The sequence below is a fragment of the Telmatherina bonti genome, assembly GCF_933228915.1.
Source record: "Telmatherina bonti genome assembly, chromosome: 21".
Taxonomy (NCBI): Eukaryota; Metazoa; Chordata; class Actinopteri; order Atheriniformes; family Telmatherinidae; genus Telmatherina; species Telmatherina bonti.
The window spans coordinates 10,904,070-10,919,744 of record NC_136630.1 but is presented as its reverse complement, the minus strand read 5'-3'; positions in this window follow the sequence as shown (position 1 = coordinate 10,919,744).

Genomic DNA, 15,675 nt, shown 5'->3' with positions numbered 1-15,675 from the left:
TTTTGATGGAAAATGATCACTTATTGAATAATCTTTTACGGAACTGAAAGTGGAAATAAAACCATTTATTACAAGTTAACACCCTGCAATTATTTTATTTGAACTTGTCCTGTCCAGCATCACGGCAAACAGAACGATGCCCTTGCCGCTGTTGTGCCAAACATCTTTTCTTTGACAAGAATGGTTAGGGTTAACCCTAACCCTAAACCCTAACCCCAAGGAGACATGAGCATACAAGGCTCTCATTGATACTTCCTTATTCTTGCCCTTATCCATTTTTGTATATAGTTGAATTTTATACCAATGCTGACAAAGGCATAAAAAAAAAAAAAAAAGGGGAAGAAAGAGCAAAACAGAAAAGAGACCAAAAGCCAACAAGCAAACTGAAAAATGAAACAAAAAAAAGCTGCTCTACTGTCACCGTAAGACTAGATTACAACTAATCAGAAATGCATCAAGAGTACCAACGGGAAGACACACTGTATGTAGGAGCCACAATGGTGACACAAGGTGGCTGTATGAGACAGGACGTGTGTGTGTGTGTATTACACAATTTATAAGAATGAGTGAATATCTGGACCCAACAAAACTGAGTATTACTGTTGTAGTGTAGGACAAACAAGGACCCAAGTGCAGATTGGATGTGGATACTAGGACAGGTTTATTGTTCTCCTGGGCAGAATGGTAGGTGGCCAGGCAGGCAGGCTGACGGGCAGGCAGGCAGGCTGACGGGCAGGCAGGCAGGCTGACGGGCAGGCAGGCAGGCTGACGGGCAGGCAGGCAGGCTGACGGGCAGGCAGGCAGGCTGACGGGCAGGCAGGCAGGCTGACGGGCAGGCAGGCAGGCTGACGGGCAGGCAGGCAGGCTGACGGGCAGGCAGGCAGGCTGACGGGCAGGCAGGCAGGCTGACGGGCAGGCAGGCAAGAATCATGCACTGGTGACAGAACAGACAGTTGTGAAACAAGCAGTTTAAATTCTTAAGCAGAAATGCTGCAATGGCCGAGAGCTGTTACCACAGATGAAACAACAATCAGGCGATGACTGGTGAACTGAGCTGGCCTTTTATCTTGCTGCTGCTGCTGCTGATTACCCGATGAGAACCTGGTGTGGACTTGATTGCCAGGGAAACAGGCACACCCACTGCAGCACAGGTCAGAGCAGGAACCACAACAGTACCCCCCCCCTCCACGGGAGCCACCGGGCGACCGAAACTTCTCCGGATGAGCACGACGAAAATCCCGGACCAGGGAGGCATCCAGAATAAATGAGCGTGGAACCCAGGCACGCTCCTCAGGACCATACCCCTCCCAGTCCACCAGAAACTGGAAGCCACAACCCCGACGCCGCACATCCAGGAGACGCCGGACAGAATAGGCAGGGCGACCCGCCACAAGCCGGGCGGGAGGAGGGGGTCTGGAAGGAGGGACGAGAGGACTAGAGGAAACAGGCTTGAGTTGGGAGACATGGAAAGAAGGGTGGACTCTCATGGAACTGGGGAGTTTCAGTTTGACCACGGTGGGATTAATGATCCGCTCAACCTCAAAAGGACCCAAAAAGCGGGGGGCCAACTTCTTGGCATCAGTACGCAATGGAATGTTCTTTGCTGAAAACCAAACCTTTTGGCCAGGTGCGTAATGGGGTCCAGGAGTCCGATGACGATCCGCCATGCGGCGGGTACGTACGGAGGCATGAAGGAGCGCAGTTCGAGCCTTCCTCCAAATCCGTCGGCAGCGGCGGATGTGTAGCTGGACCGACGGCACAGAAACCTCCACCTCCTGTGCTGGAAACAGGGGCGGCTGATATCCCAGGGAGCATTCGAAAGGTGATAAGCCTGAAGCAGAAGAGGTAAGGGAGTTGTGAGCATACTCTACCCAGTCCAGATGGTCACACCAGGAGGAGGGGTTGGACTCAGCCACACATCTCAGGGCAGTTTCCAGATCCTGATTAGACCTCTCAGCCTGGCCATTGGTCTGGGGATGGAAACCAGACGACAGGCTCACAGTGGCCCAGAGTGAGTGACAAAACGACTTCCATACCTGGGATGTAAATTGGGGTCCTCTGTCTGATACTATGTCTGTGGGCAGACCATGGAGCTGAAAGAGATGAACAAGTAAGTTGGCTGTCTCCTTGGCAGTAGGAAGTTTGGGAAGGGCAATAAAGTGAACAGCTTTGGAAAAGCGATCAACAACTGTGAGGATGGTGGCGTTACCTCTTGAGGCTGGAAGACCAGTGACAAAGTCCAGAGCAATGTGCGACCAGGGTCTGCTTGGAACAGGTAATGGACGAAGAAATCCCGCAGGTGGCTGATGCGATGACTTACTGCGTGCACACGTCGTACAGGCTGCAACAAACTCCCGGACATCTTTATCCATTGTGGGCCACCAGAATCTGCGTCTAAGAAAAGAAAGTGTTTGCACAGAACCAGGGTGGCATGCTAGGCGGGAGGAATGTCCCCACTGGAGGACTTGGGAACGTACAGAATTGGGGACATAAAGGCGGTTACGGGGACCTGTGCCAGGGTCAGGCTGTTGCTGTTGGGCCTCTAACCCTGTCCTCCACCTCCCAGGAAACAGCGGCTACAACACAGGTTGCAGGTAAGATGGTATCAGGTGAAACTGCAGTCTTGGGTGGAAATTGGCGAGAGAGAGAGAGAGTCCAGTTTTTGGACCCAGGTCTGTATGACAGCGTGAAGTGGAATCGATTGAAGAAAAGAGACCAACGGGCCTGTCGGGGATTCATTTGTCTAGCAGACTGTAGGTATTCCAGGTTCTTATGGTCAGTCCAGATGAGGAATGGCACTTTGGATCCCTCTAACCAATGACGCCACTGCTCCAGGGCGAGTTTGATGGCTAAGAGTTCCCTATCACGACATGGTAGTTCTGCTCAGCTGGTGTTAGACGTCAAGAGAAAAAGGCACAAGGATGTAACTTCTGAGACTCTGGGGATCATTGGGACAAGACAGCTCCAACATCTGAAGCATCAACCTCCACCACAAATTGATGGTTGAGATCAGGGTGGAGGAGGACAGGAGCAGTGGTGAATAGATCCTTTAACTTGACAAAAGCCTGAGCCGCCGGCTCAGACCAGACAAATGGGACTGTAGGCGATGTAAGTCTTGTCAGGGGAGCTGCGATGCGGCTATAATTGCGAATGAATCTGCGATAAAAATTAGCAAAACCCAAGAAACGTTGCAGCTGCTTGACAGAAGTTGGGACTGGCCATTCGGTAACAGCTTTGACCTTCTCAGGATCTGCTCGGACCTGCCCACTCTCAAAAATGTATCCGAGAAAAGAAACAGTGTTCTTATGAAAATCACTTCTCGGCCTTAACGAATAGGCGATTCTCCAGAAGTCTCTGCAGGACTTGTCGGACATGTTGTATATGTTCGGTGAGGTTGTGGGAAATGAGGATATCGTCTAAATAGACGAAAACAAAACGGTTCAGGAAGTCTCTCAGCACATCATTAACTAAGGCTTGGAAAACAGCAGGGGCATTACAAAGTCCAAAAGGCATGACTCGATACTCAAAATGGCCAAGTGGGGTCTTGAAGGCTGTCTTCCACTCATCTCCCTCTTTTATCCTGACCAGATGATATGCGTTGCAGAGATCTAGCTTTGTGAAGATTGTTGAGCCATGGAGAGAGTTGAAGGCAGACTCAAGAAGTGGCAGAGGATACTTATTCTTTATGGTTATAGCATTTAATCTCCGGTAGTCAATACAAGGCCGAAGAGAACCATCCTTCTTAGAGACAAAGAAAAAACCTGCGCCAACAGGGGAAGAAGGTCTAATTAAACCAGCAGCCAGCGAATCCGAAATATATTTCTCCATGGCCTCAGTCTCTGGCTTAGAAAGATTGTACAGACGACTGGCTGGCAACGGAGCCCCAGGTAACAAGTCTATGGCGCAGTCATATGGTCGGTGAGGAGGAAGAGAAAGGGCCCTCTCTTTACTGAACACCTCAGCGAGGTCATGGTAGGCTAGAGGAATGTCTGACAAATCCTTAGAAGTGGGACAATGACTGGTAGTGGTTATACCAGATGGGACGGCAGAGTGAAGACAAGTTGCATGACAATAAGAACTCCAGTTAATAATCCTCCCAGTAGTCCAATCCAGATGGGGATTGTGTAACGATAACCAGGGGTGTCCTAAAACCAGGGGTGAATTTGGTGAGTTAAGAAACTGATAAACTCCTGGTGATTTCCCGAAACAATTTGTTTAACCGGAACAGACTCTTGGGTGATGGAGTAAAGAATGCTACCATCCAGAGCCCGGGCAGAAACAGGAGGGAAGAGAGACTCCAGGTCTAGATTAATCCTTGCAGCCCATTCCTTGTCAATAAAGTTTGCTTCAGCTCCAGAATCCACTAAAGCCTGTACTGGATGAGAGAAACCCTTGACATATAGCACCGCTGGAATGAGTGTCTTTGTGTGGGGAATTACGTTTGGAGTGGTGGTCGTCAGTACTCCCACAGCTACTGACGACCCAGATCTTTTGGCCGTTCTGTGCAGACAGCTCTCTGGTGTCCTGGTCTTCCACAATAAAAACAAACGCCGGTGTCCCTCCTCCTCTGTCGTTCCTCCGTGGACAGATGAGCTCGGCCCAGCTGCATGGGCTCCTCGGACTGTGTTGTGCTAGGAAGGGAAGGGCGGACCGCTCCGATGGTGGAGCCGGGAAAATACAGCTCAGAACGAGTCTGCCGCTCTGTCTCTCCCGTAAGCGGTTGTCCAGCCTTATTGAGAGGGAAGCCAGGTCGTCCAGGGAATCTGATGCATCACGGGTGGCAAGCTCATCCTTAAGCCGGCTGCTTAAACCATTTGTGAAGATTCCACAAACAGCCTGATCATTCCAGCCCGAATCCGCAGCCCTGAAATCCACAGCAAACTCAGCAACACTCATTTTTCCTTGTCGGAGATTAATCAGCCGCTTAACGGCATCGCCCCCTCTCACTGGATGGTCAAACACCTTCTTCATCTCATCCATAAAAGCTGGATAAGACATGTGCCTGAAACCCTGCCGTTCAAACGCTGCTTCTGCCCATGACAAAGCCTTGCCCTCCAGAAGTCCGATGACGTAGGAGATCTTGGATTTGTCACTGGCATAAGTGATGGGCTTCTGGTCAAACACAAGTGAGCATTGGCGTAAGAACCCTCTACATTTACCCAGATCCCCAGCATAAGGTTTGGGGTCTGGGATGTGTGTCTCTTACCGGGGTGGCAGAAGCGGTAGGATGCCTGGATGAGTCAGGAACCTGTTGCTGATCGGGAGCAGGCTGTACCAGACCAGCCACATGACTGGTGAGTTGAGACAACTGCGTAAGGATGGTGTGGTAATTCTGGTCCAAAGTTAGAAGCATCTGCTCATGTCGAGCTAAGTGAGCATTCTGACCGGATAGGGCTTGCTGAAGTTGTCCGGCGGCGCCTTCTGGGTTAGAATCTGCTGGATCCATACCAAATGGCCTGATTGTTCTGTTGTAGTGTAGGACAAACAAGGACCCAAGTGCAGATTGGATGTGGATACTAGGACAGGTTTATTGTTCTCCTGGGCAGAATGGTAGGTGGCCGGGCAGGCTGGCGGGCAGGCTGGCGGGCAGGCTGGCGGGCAGGCTGGCGGGCTGGCGGGCAGGCAGGCAGGCAGGCGGGCGGGCAGGCAGGCAGGCAGGCGGGCGGGCAGGCAGGCAGGCAGGCGGGCGGGCAGGCTGACGGGCAGGCAGGCAGGCTGACGGGCAGGCAGGCAGGCTGACGGGCAGGCAGGCAGGCTGACGGGCAGGCAGGCAGGCTGACGGGCAGGCAGGCAGGCTGACGGGCAGGCAGGCAGGCTGACGGGCAGGCAGGCAGGTTGACGGGCAGGCAGGCAGGTTGACGGGCAGGCAGGCAGGTTGACGGGCAGGCAGGCAAGAATCATGCACTGGTGACAGAACAGACAGTTGTGAAACAAGCAGTTTAAATTCTTAAGCAGAAATGCTGCAATGGCCGAGAGCTGTTACCACAGATGAAACAACAATCAGGCGATGACTGGTGAACTGAGCTGGCCTTTTATCTTGCTGCTGCTGCTGATTACCCGATGAGAACCTGGTGTGGACTTGATTGCCAGGGAAACAGGCACACCCACTGCAGCACAGGTCAGAGCAGGAACCACAACAATTACATCCAAGAAGAAGTAAAGAAGTAGCAAGTATGAGTAAATTGCTGCTCGTGAGTAACAAATATGTAAGTTTAATTAATAAAAAGCATTGCTACTAAAAACATTACAACCAAGCAACTGCATATTAAGTGTGTGTGTGCGTCGGTGTGTGTTAGAGTGTGTGTGACTGAATGCAAAATATATGGAATGAGATGAACTTTAATGAAGGGTGCAGAGGTGAAAAAGTACTTCAAAAGAGTTCAAAAGTACTGTCGATGTTTAACAACATAGACAGTGGTTTAACATATTTAAATCATCTGTTGTGGGAATTCTTCATCAAACCATCGATGAGTAATTAATACATAAAGCTCCAATTTTCTTTCATGTCTTTATTATTCTGTTGTCAGGAAACATGTTCAACAGAGTTTGCAGAAGTTGTATTAAGTTTATTATTCCTCCACAAGTGTTTTAATTTATCTAAAACCCTCCCATGCCACCTCTTAGCTAGTTGTTGAGGGCATGGCATACATGGACAGTGCGTGCACTGAGATAGTTAGAAGAAATTTAATTACATTAATTTTCAGTCTAACCTGACTGAAGCCAAAGCTAAAATTCAGCTGTGGTCCGACTGTGAACTGCTAAGTCTTAAAGGATGATATGAGCTACTCTCTGACTGTTGGACATCTTACATGACTTTTGAATATGCTTTAACATATGTTTTGGACCTGTTCAAAATTAACCAGTTTTTGGGCACAGATTTTTGACACGCTCAACCATTTTTGACATGCTATTACCTAACCCTCTCTGGCCCTTTTAAGCGTGCTTTGACGTTTACTACCTTGTTGGCCAGGCGTTTGATCTTGTTAAAATGGAAGCTTTCCGAGCCCCCAACCCATGACTATTGGGTGAAGGATGTCCTTTATAATTTGAAGCTTGAAAAACTCCAGTTTTCACTTAAAGGATCTTTAAGCAAGTTTAAAGAGACATGGCACCTTTTTCTGTCACTGGTAGACACCCTTACATTGCTCCCTGATGGAGACTGACTGTCTGATGGGTGATTGACTGATCAATCGGTTAATTGGTTGATTGGTTGAATAGTTAATTAGTTAACTGATTAGTTAATTTATTATTATTATTATTATTATTATTATTATTATTATTATTATTATTGTTAATAATATTTTTAAAAATTATTATCATTATGTTTTATTTATTTATCCTTTGTCAATATTATCACCCACCCCCCCTTTTTTTTTCTCTTTTTTTTATGTGTTTGCTTATTTGCTTCTCTTAGTATCACTTCTTTTTATGTGTGTATGAGCAGGGACTGGCTCCCTGTTCTGTCTTGTAGGGGTGTGTGTGTGTGTGTGTGTGTGTGTGTGTGTGTGTGTGTGTGTGTGTGTGTGTGTGTGTGTGTGTGTGTGTGTGTGTGTGAGATGTATTTGACCTGGATGGGGGTCTGTTTGGGTTGGGTGGGATGAGGGGTAGACACAGCCCTATCAATGCTTACAATTTTTATTTGTATAATCTTAAATATGCTGTCTATGTTGATATGTTCAAAATGTTCAATAAAAAACGTTGGATTAAATATGCTTTAACCTTAGCTTTAATGATCATTCCATTAATACTAATATAAATGTATATAAAAATGATCACAATGTAGACTTTCCAAACACATAAATCTAAAAGATTTTTAAAAGAAACTTAAAAAATCAAAGGTTTTAAGAGTTTATGTTAAATCTCCCAAAATTGCACCTTTGCTCATTGTGGTTTGGCCAGCTTTCCATCCTTTATGTTGAGCTTAACATGAACAGCTAAGGCTTGTTTATGCAGGGTGTAAATATATTCCTCTGGCTTCTACATCTTCCATCCTGGTGTCTACCGAGCTTCGTCCAGGATGTAACGCAGACAAGTAACCTCTACAATCCAGGTTTACATTACTGGTCACACTAGTTATCTCATGACTACCTTCTCGTGATCTGAACACTCGCTAATGCCACAATTAATTAGAAACTAGCAAGATTGACAGAAACTCCTGGGATCTGTTTCTCTGTAAAAGTTAACCAATAACAACTCCTAATGTTATATACCGCACCAGATTTAAGGAAATGGGAACAATAATCACAACTTTGCTTAAACTGCAGGTGGTTTTTATTGAAGCAAAGAAAACAAAGGAAAAAGTTAAATCATTTCAACTTGAATATATGTAAAATAATTTAAAAAAATCAAATCCATTAACAAATAACAGATAAAGAAATGATCATATATAAATCAGTTCCCTTTGATCAAAACTAGAATATTAAATCATAAAACTTTGGCTAACTTACTCCTAAATCCAATCATCTGTTGAGGCTGTGAATCTGTTGGTTCTGGAAAGAAGAACACCCCCATCATCTCTGTGTCAAATCACATTTCAGCTGAGACCCTGAAACCCTCCGAAATCAGTCCCGAACCCCAAACATCTTGTAGGTGAGAGCTCAAGGAACAGTTGGGCTAAAACTCTCCATCCTTTAGTGACATCAGAGTCCAAGTCCCTCTCTAGTGGTGATCCTACTCAGAACTCTTATAAAGTCCACAAGTCGCTGTACTCCATCTTGACACAAGTAAAACAGGAAACTCAGAAGTTAAGAGTTTCAGTTAACAGCTGTTTGGGCTCCAAGATGGTTCATCTGAAGACATTTCTGTGTTTGATCGGAATGATTTTAGCTCTAACTACATCTGGATTTCTGTCCATCTGCAGCAGCAGTGTTGCTTCCTGCTTCCAGGACTGACTGGAAAAATGTTATATTCATAGATTAATCATTTATATAACCTCTGCTAGCCTTGACATAATTTCTTTGCAGTTGCTAGGGTTACAGATTCACACACCTCTTGCTCTAGTCTTGAACATTAGCTTGACATCTCATGGAAAGTCCCTGACATTAACAATGATGGAGCATCTAATTCCTTATTTTCACTACTTCAAAAGTTGTTTTTTTCTCCTCACTTTGCGGACCACACAGTCTCGGGCTTACAGTCAATGCTGTTGTTATATTCTTATGGCACAGAATTCATTAGCTACAACATTCAAGACTGGTACGCTTTCATTCAGTTACATCAACATTCAGATTAAAGTTTAAAACAAATTATACAGAAGGGAAACTTAAATCTGTTCCTGTTTTGTTTTGTTTTTTTAATAAAACACATTTCATAAATAATTAAAATTTAAAATTTATGGTGCTTGTAGATGGAAAGTCAGAGATGTGAAGATGAACTGTAACCCAACCACCAAAACTTCCAGTGTTATAATCTTCTTCATCGTCATCATGAAGAATGATGAGTAGGTCATTAGTCTCAAGAAAAGTTAAATGTGGGTACATCTCCTCTTTCATCCCCTAACAGATACATAATGTGCATTTAACCCTTTAACAGCCTGTTCTACTGTTGATAGTTAACTAATTAATTTTATTTTTTCTAAAAATGTTTAAATAAGCCTGCCTGAGCCATCTCTACCCATCTCTGGGTAGGTAATGTCAAAAGCAAGTGTTTATCTCATTATTTTTCAAAATTTTACCACTTGGCCATTGTCAAAATTGATCCATGTCATTTTTTAGAAAATAATTCTTACAATCATTGTACAAAGCAAAATAATGTATAAGATCCTCTTGGGTCTATGTGAGGCAAAGGAAGGCAAGCTTATTTGTTTAGCACATTTCATGTGTATAATAATTCAAAGTGGTTTACATAAAACGTAAAAAGGATGTACGTAAAATAAAATAAAATGCAAGAAATAAAAGTTTCAGTCTGAGGGACTAACAGTTTGACTGAAAAAAAGGGGCAGGCATTTAAAAGACCTGCAGTTGTATGGGAGTTTTTTCTGCATGTGAGGTGCATAAAAACTGAACACTGCCCCTCCATGTTTTAGAAAAACACGGTTTGGATTGTCTCTCCGACAGACCCCCTGATCAGATCTACAGACAGAGAAAGAAAGATGGAGTAAATAAAATCTTCCAGAGCAGAAGGAAGGAATTCAAAGCTGCACTGAAACTCACCATCTTTGATAACGTCAAACATCTTCCCCCACAATTTGAACTTGAGGTTTTCCACATGTCTGTTAACATCTACTGATGCCCGAGGAAGTAGTTCTGGATTTGACACTCTGTTCTGTAGACTAGAAGAAATTTGAAATCAGTATTAAAACTATTGATGAAATATATGTACTCAAAGAGCCAGGGGTTGCTATGCTGAATTTATTTCCTGATCTCTACAGGAGCCCTTTTTGCACTGCTTCTTCAAAGCAGGTCCTGGTGGAATAGTTTGATGCATCATATATATCACTTAAAGCCTGTCTTTTGTCCCCTGGGACCTGTACTCCATGACTGTGGAGTTCTGACTGTGGCCTAACTGGGCTGACTGCTGGTCTGTTTCTTGAGACATGTTTGTATTTGCATGATCATTTACTCACACACACACACACACACTAATATTCTTGCTGTCATGGTTGTTTTTATGTTCACAAGTTTAACAATTTGTCTTCCTACAGGTGCTCCCGATGATTGTCTGCTGTTTTTTTTTTAACAAAGATCATAAGATGTTTGTTTCTTTAACGGTCTAATGGCTGTTAGTCTCGTCTTTTGTTTGTAGTTCTTTTCTGCCTAAGTATCTTTGTCTTCTTTTTCCTGACATCACTCTCGTTTTATCATGTATATTCTCTCTTTTTTCTTAAAGGGGAAGTTGCACGCACTTTATACTCAATCTGATACATTTTCTGATCTATCACTTAAACTTTGGAGTCCTGCTTTGGTAAATGCTGTCTATAATTTGTGCAGCCACTCCTCTGCTCTCCTTCTCTCCAGTTTCTGTAGATTATCACTCCAGTAGAAAAAGTTAAGGTATTATTATAATTACATGGTAGTTTATTCGTTTATCTTTCATTTCTAAAAGTTAGAAAATGCACAACTGCATAGTCAAACTTGTTTTATTTGCAAAACATGCACAACAAGGGTGATGTATAAACATGTATAATCAAAAATAATATGAAACTGAAAAACAGAAGAAACTGTGCCGTCAGGTCATGTGGATGGAAAGCAGCTCCTCCACATGGTGTTGGATCATAGAAGACATCAGAAAGCAGATCTATCAGCTGACAGGATTAACAAGAAGGCAATAGCTGCCTGAAAGGCAATTTAGAATAGTTGTTTGTTTCTTGTGTTTAATGATGAAACTGTTTAAATCTTAAAAAATTCATGTTCTGTATGTTAATACTAGCATACTAAAGTTTGGCTTCATGTTGACTGTTTTTTTCTTTCTTTGCTTTTGCTGGTGTGAAGCAGGTCTGCAGATGATGTTGCTTCTTGCAGACAGAAGAGCTAGATAGAGTCTGCCTGGAAACTATATCATAAAATAAAAATAAAAAGCAGAATTAATTTGTTTAATAGTACAAATTATGGACATGCTACAGTGAAATTTAGTTATGACTGTATAAACGGAAACAACATTGTTTGGTACAAAGAGGAGAAGGATGCTGGATGTGGTTCAGCTGGTCCACATCGCTCATCATCATCATCACTTTGTCCATCTTGTAGAGAGCAAACCTGTACAGAAACAAATATCAGTTTTTTTACATCCCTTGCTTTGTGAGATCTTCACACAAAGTTAGAATAAAATTTTCATTCAGGAACAAAGTCACTTTTTTGAATTCTTTTAGTTTTAACTAAAATCCACCCACATCAGTTTTAAAGCCGCATTTCAAAATTAAGAAAACATTGTTAGATGATTAAACAATATAATGCATGTATACATCAAGCTAAACCTCTCCAATTACATCATCAAGACATGAACTCCTGTTTCACTTTGCCGAACATCACATTCATGAAGGATGTCAGCCTCCTTCAGAAATGTCTGGATATGAAGGTGACAGTCCAGAATCACATCACCTGCTTCCAGACAAGCATCAGACCCTCCATTAGGTTACTGCTACAACTTCAGCATTCTGAAATAAATGTGATTAAAGGATTTGTAATTATTGCTTCTAATTAGATTAATTACTTGTATGTTATATGATAATATAAATGTTGAACGTATTTACATTGAACACAGCTTGAAGTGACTCAAACAATGAAATGCCATCAGGGGTCACAACTATTTCCATACCAATGCTGGAAATGGACATCTTATTCAGCTTCACAGCAGCAACGGTGATCAGGATCCACATTGTTTTACTCCAAGTGGTGAGAACATATACAGTAATGTGAAAAGAGGACAAAACCTGTACCTTTCAGTCTCTATTGGCCCTTTTCCATTAGGATCAGCTTGTCTCAACTTAACTCGCCTCAGCTCGGTTTGTAGGGTTTCCACTCTGCTTTTGTACCCGTTTACCAGTACTTTTTTTGTAACTGCTCAGCCCAGGTTCTAAGCAAGCTGAGTTGGGTTGTGTGTGACGTTGCCATACTGCATGCCGCTATTAGTCAGGGGCGTGGCCAATCAGGGGTCAGGGAGTGAAATCAATGGAAGAGCGACTCCCAGCTTGCAAGTTGTTTACATTACGTGACAAGCAATGCCGCAACAAAAGTCCGTTCCATGGTCCAACAGTGACGTGGAGACATTTCTTTGCTTGGTTGCTGAGGAAAGGATACAGAGGGAACTAGATGGAGCAACACGAAAGGAAAAAATCTATCAAGAGCTTTCTGACTCAATGGCTACAGGTACCAAAGGAGTTTTCAACTGTGTCAAGAGAAGCTGAAAAAGCTCAAAAGTGACTTTCGGCAGGTCAAGGACCGCAACAGTCGGAGTGGATCAAACAGACAAGACTGAAAGTGGTTCCAACAAATGGATAAGATTTATGGTCAACAGCCGGCGAGCCGCGGACCAAGTAGCAGATTATCTCTAGGTCCTGTGTTGTAATAGAGCTTGTCATGACAACACTGACGTCACAGCAATTTTACACAAAGCTGCCCATTTTAGACCTGGTACTAAATTGTAATGGAAAAGAAGTAGGACCAAGCTAAGACGAGTTGAGGTGAGTTACGTTGAGACAAGCTGATACGAATGGAAAAGAGGCATCTGACACACCCAACAACTGGTCCAGAGTTCATTCACATTTAAAGCTGGGTTAGTAATCTTGCTCACAGATATTTTCTTTTTTACTCTGGGTAAAGTGGTTCCTTGTCCTGATAGTAGTCTATACATTTTGTAATCATGAACAATAAGAAATCTAGTTAGACCATCCCAGTTTACTGTAAATCTGTAAAAACTCTGAACAATCCAAGCGTTCAGGCCGAATTAAAGTTGTTCATTCCTATATTTTGTAAGCTTCTCCTGCAGCGCATACCTGATAGCCACACCCAGCATATAAATAGAGTATTGGGATGAAAATACAAAGTAGTGAAGAAGAAACTCGGAAGGCAAACATGGCTGTGAAAATGCTGGAAGGATTTCCCCGACCCGGCTCGGTTTATTTCCCTCCTCCTGCTAAACAGCTGAGAAAGAGTCAAATCGTTTGGTGGAAACAGCTGCGAATAAAAAAAAACCTTGGGTCACGCACGGAGCAAAACCAGAGGAGGAGGAGCAAAGACATGGGGGGGGCCACCATAGAAATCATATATATATATATATATATATATACATATATACACTATTCACAAAAAGTTGGGGATATTCAGCTTTTGGGTGAAATTTCACAACAAGCCTAAAATGCATTCAAACCTGTACAGGTGAACTTAATGTGATCTTCTCTAAGCTTTTAAATGCACATGTCCAACTGTTAAATGTTTCAATAAATTTTGCACAAGTTGCTGTTCTCTAACAAGGAGCTTAACGGCAAAAATCACGGCAGGTGTGTGATCCTTGAATTGACCAATAAATGTCCTGGTTCAATTAGAGCTGGTGTTTAAACAGTTGTCCTCATCATGCTGTTCACATTTTGACATCATGAGACCAAGACGACACCTAACAATGGAACAACAGTCCCTTGCCATTGCGATGCTTCAAACAGGACGTTCTCAGACAGAAGTGGCCACTGAGCTTGGAGTGTCACAGAGTGTCATCAGCAGGTTGCAACAGAGATATTGAGAGACTGGAAGAGTCACAGAAAGGCCTAGAAGTGGACGTCCTTTGGCCACATCCCGTGCTGATGACCGCTACATTGTGAACACTGCCCTGAGAAACCGGATGATGAATGCCACTCAACTCCAGGCACGTTTAAGAGAGGTGAGAGGCACCCAAGTGTCACGTCAGACCATTCGAAACCGTTTCCATCAGCGTGGTCTGCGTGCTAGACGATCTGCACGGGTACCTGACCACACCACCAGGCACAGGCATCATCGTCTTGCATGGGCCAGGGAGCATTTACGCTGGACGAGGAACCAGTGGGCCTCAGTGCTGTTCTCTGATGAAAGTCGATTCACACTGAGCAGAAATGATGGCCGGCAACGATGTTGGAGACGTCAGGGAGAGCGCTATGCATCAGCCACTGTTGTCACCAGGCGAGCTTTTGGTGGTGGCGGTGTTACAGTGTGGGCAGGGGTGTCCACTTGGTACAGAACTGCCCTACCCTTTGTGAATGGTACAGTGACAAGCCCATACTACCTGAATAACATCATTAATCCAGTGATTGTGCCCCTACATGAACAGCACAGGCCTAATTCCATCTTCATGGACGACAATGCTCCTGCTCATCGAGGCCGCATCATCAGGGAACGGCTGTTGGAGACTGGTGTACCTCAAATGGAATGGCCTGCACTCTCTCCAGACCTGAATCCCATTGAAAACCTGTGGGATCAGCTGAGCCGTCGTGTAGAGGCTCGGGACCCTGCACCCCAGAACCTCAATGACCTGAGGGCTGCCCTTCAAGAAGAGTGGGATGCCATGCCTCAGCAGGCAATAAGTTGCCTTGTGAACAGCATGAGACGTTGTTGTCAAGCTGTAATTGATGCTCAAGGGCACATGACGAGATATTGAGACGTTCAAATTTTTTGTTGTGGTCTAACTACCATTGTTGTTACCTTTTGTGTTGAATGAATTTTTTGAGATGAGGAAATCAGTAGTGCATCCTTCTACTTAAATGTCTTACTTTTATGATATTATATCACTGTAGCATGAACATATTGCATTTTCCATAAATTTCACCTGAAAGCCAAATATCCCTAACTTTTTGTGAGTAGTGTATATCTATATATATATATATATATATATATACTAGTATACTAGTATATATATATATATATATATATATATATATATATATATATATATATATATATATATATATATATATATATATATATATTCCATTTCAATTCTTTTTTTTTTTTTTTTGCTCATAATTTTTCTTAATTTCAATTAGGAAAAAAACAAAACAGTAGCCATTCTGCTGTGATAATGCCCAAGAAGATAAGTCAAATTATCAATAAAAACAATAAAAATGACAAAAATGGATTATTTTTATTCATTTGAATTTATTCATTTGATATATTTTTAAAAAAAAATATATCTATTTTAAAATTGTGAAGCAAAAATCCCAATATTCTTTTTTTTTTTTTCGTTCCGATCCCCCACCCATACTGTATATGTGTGTTT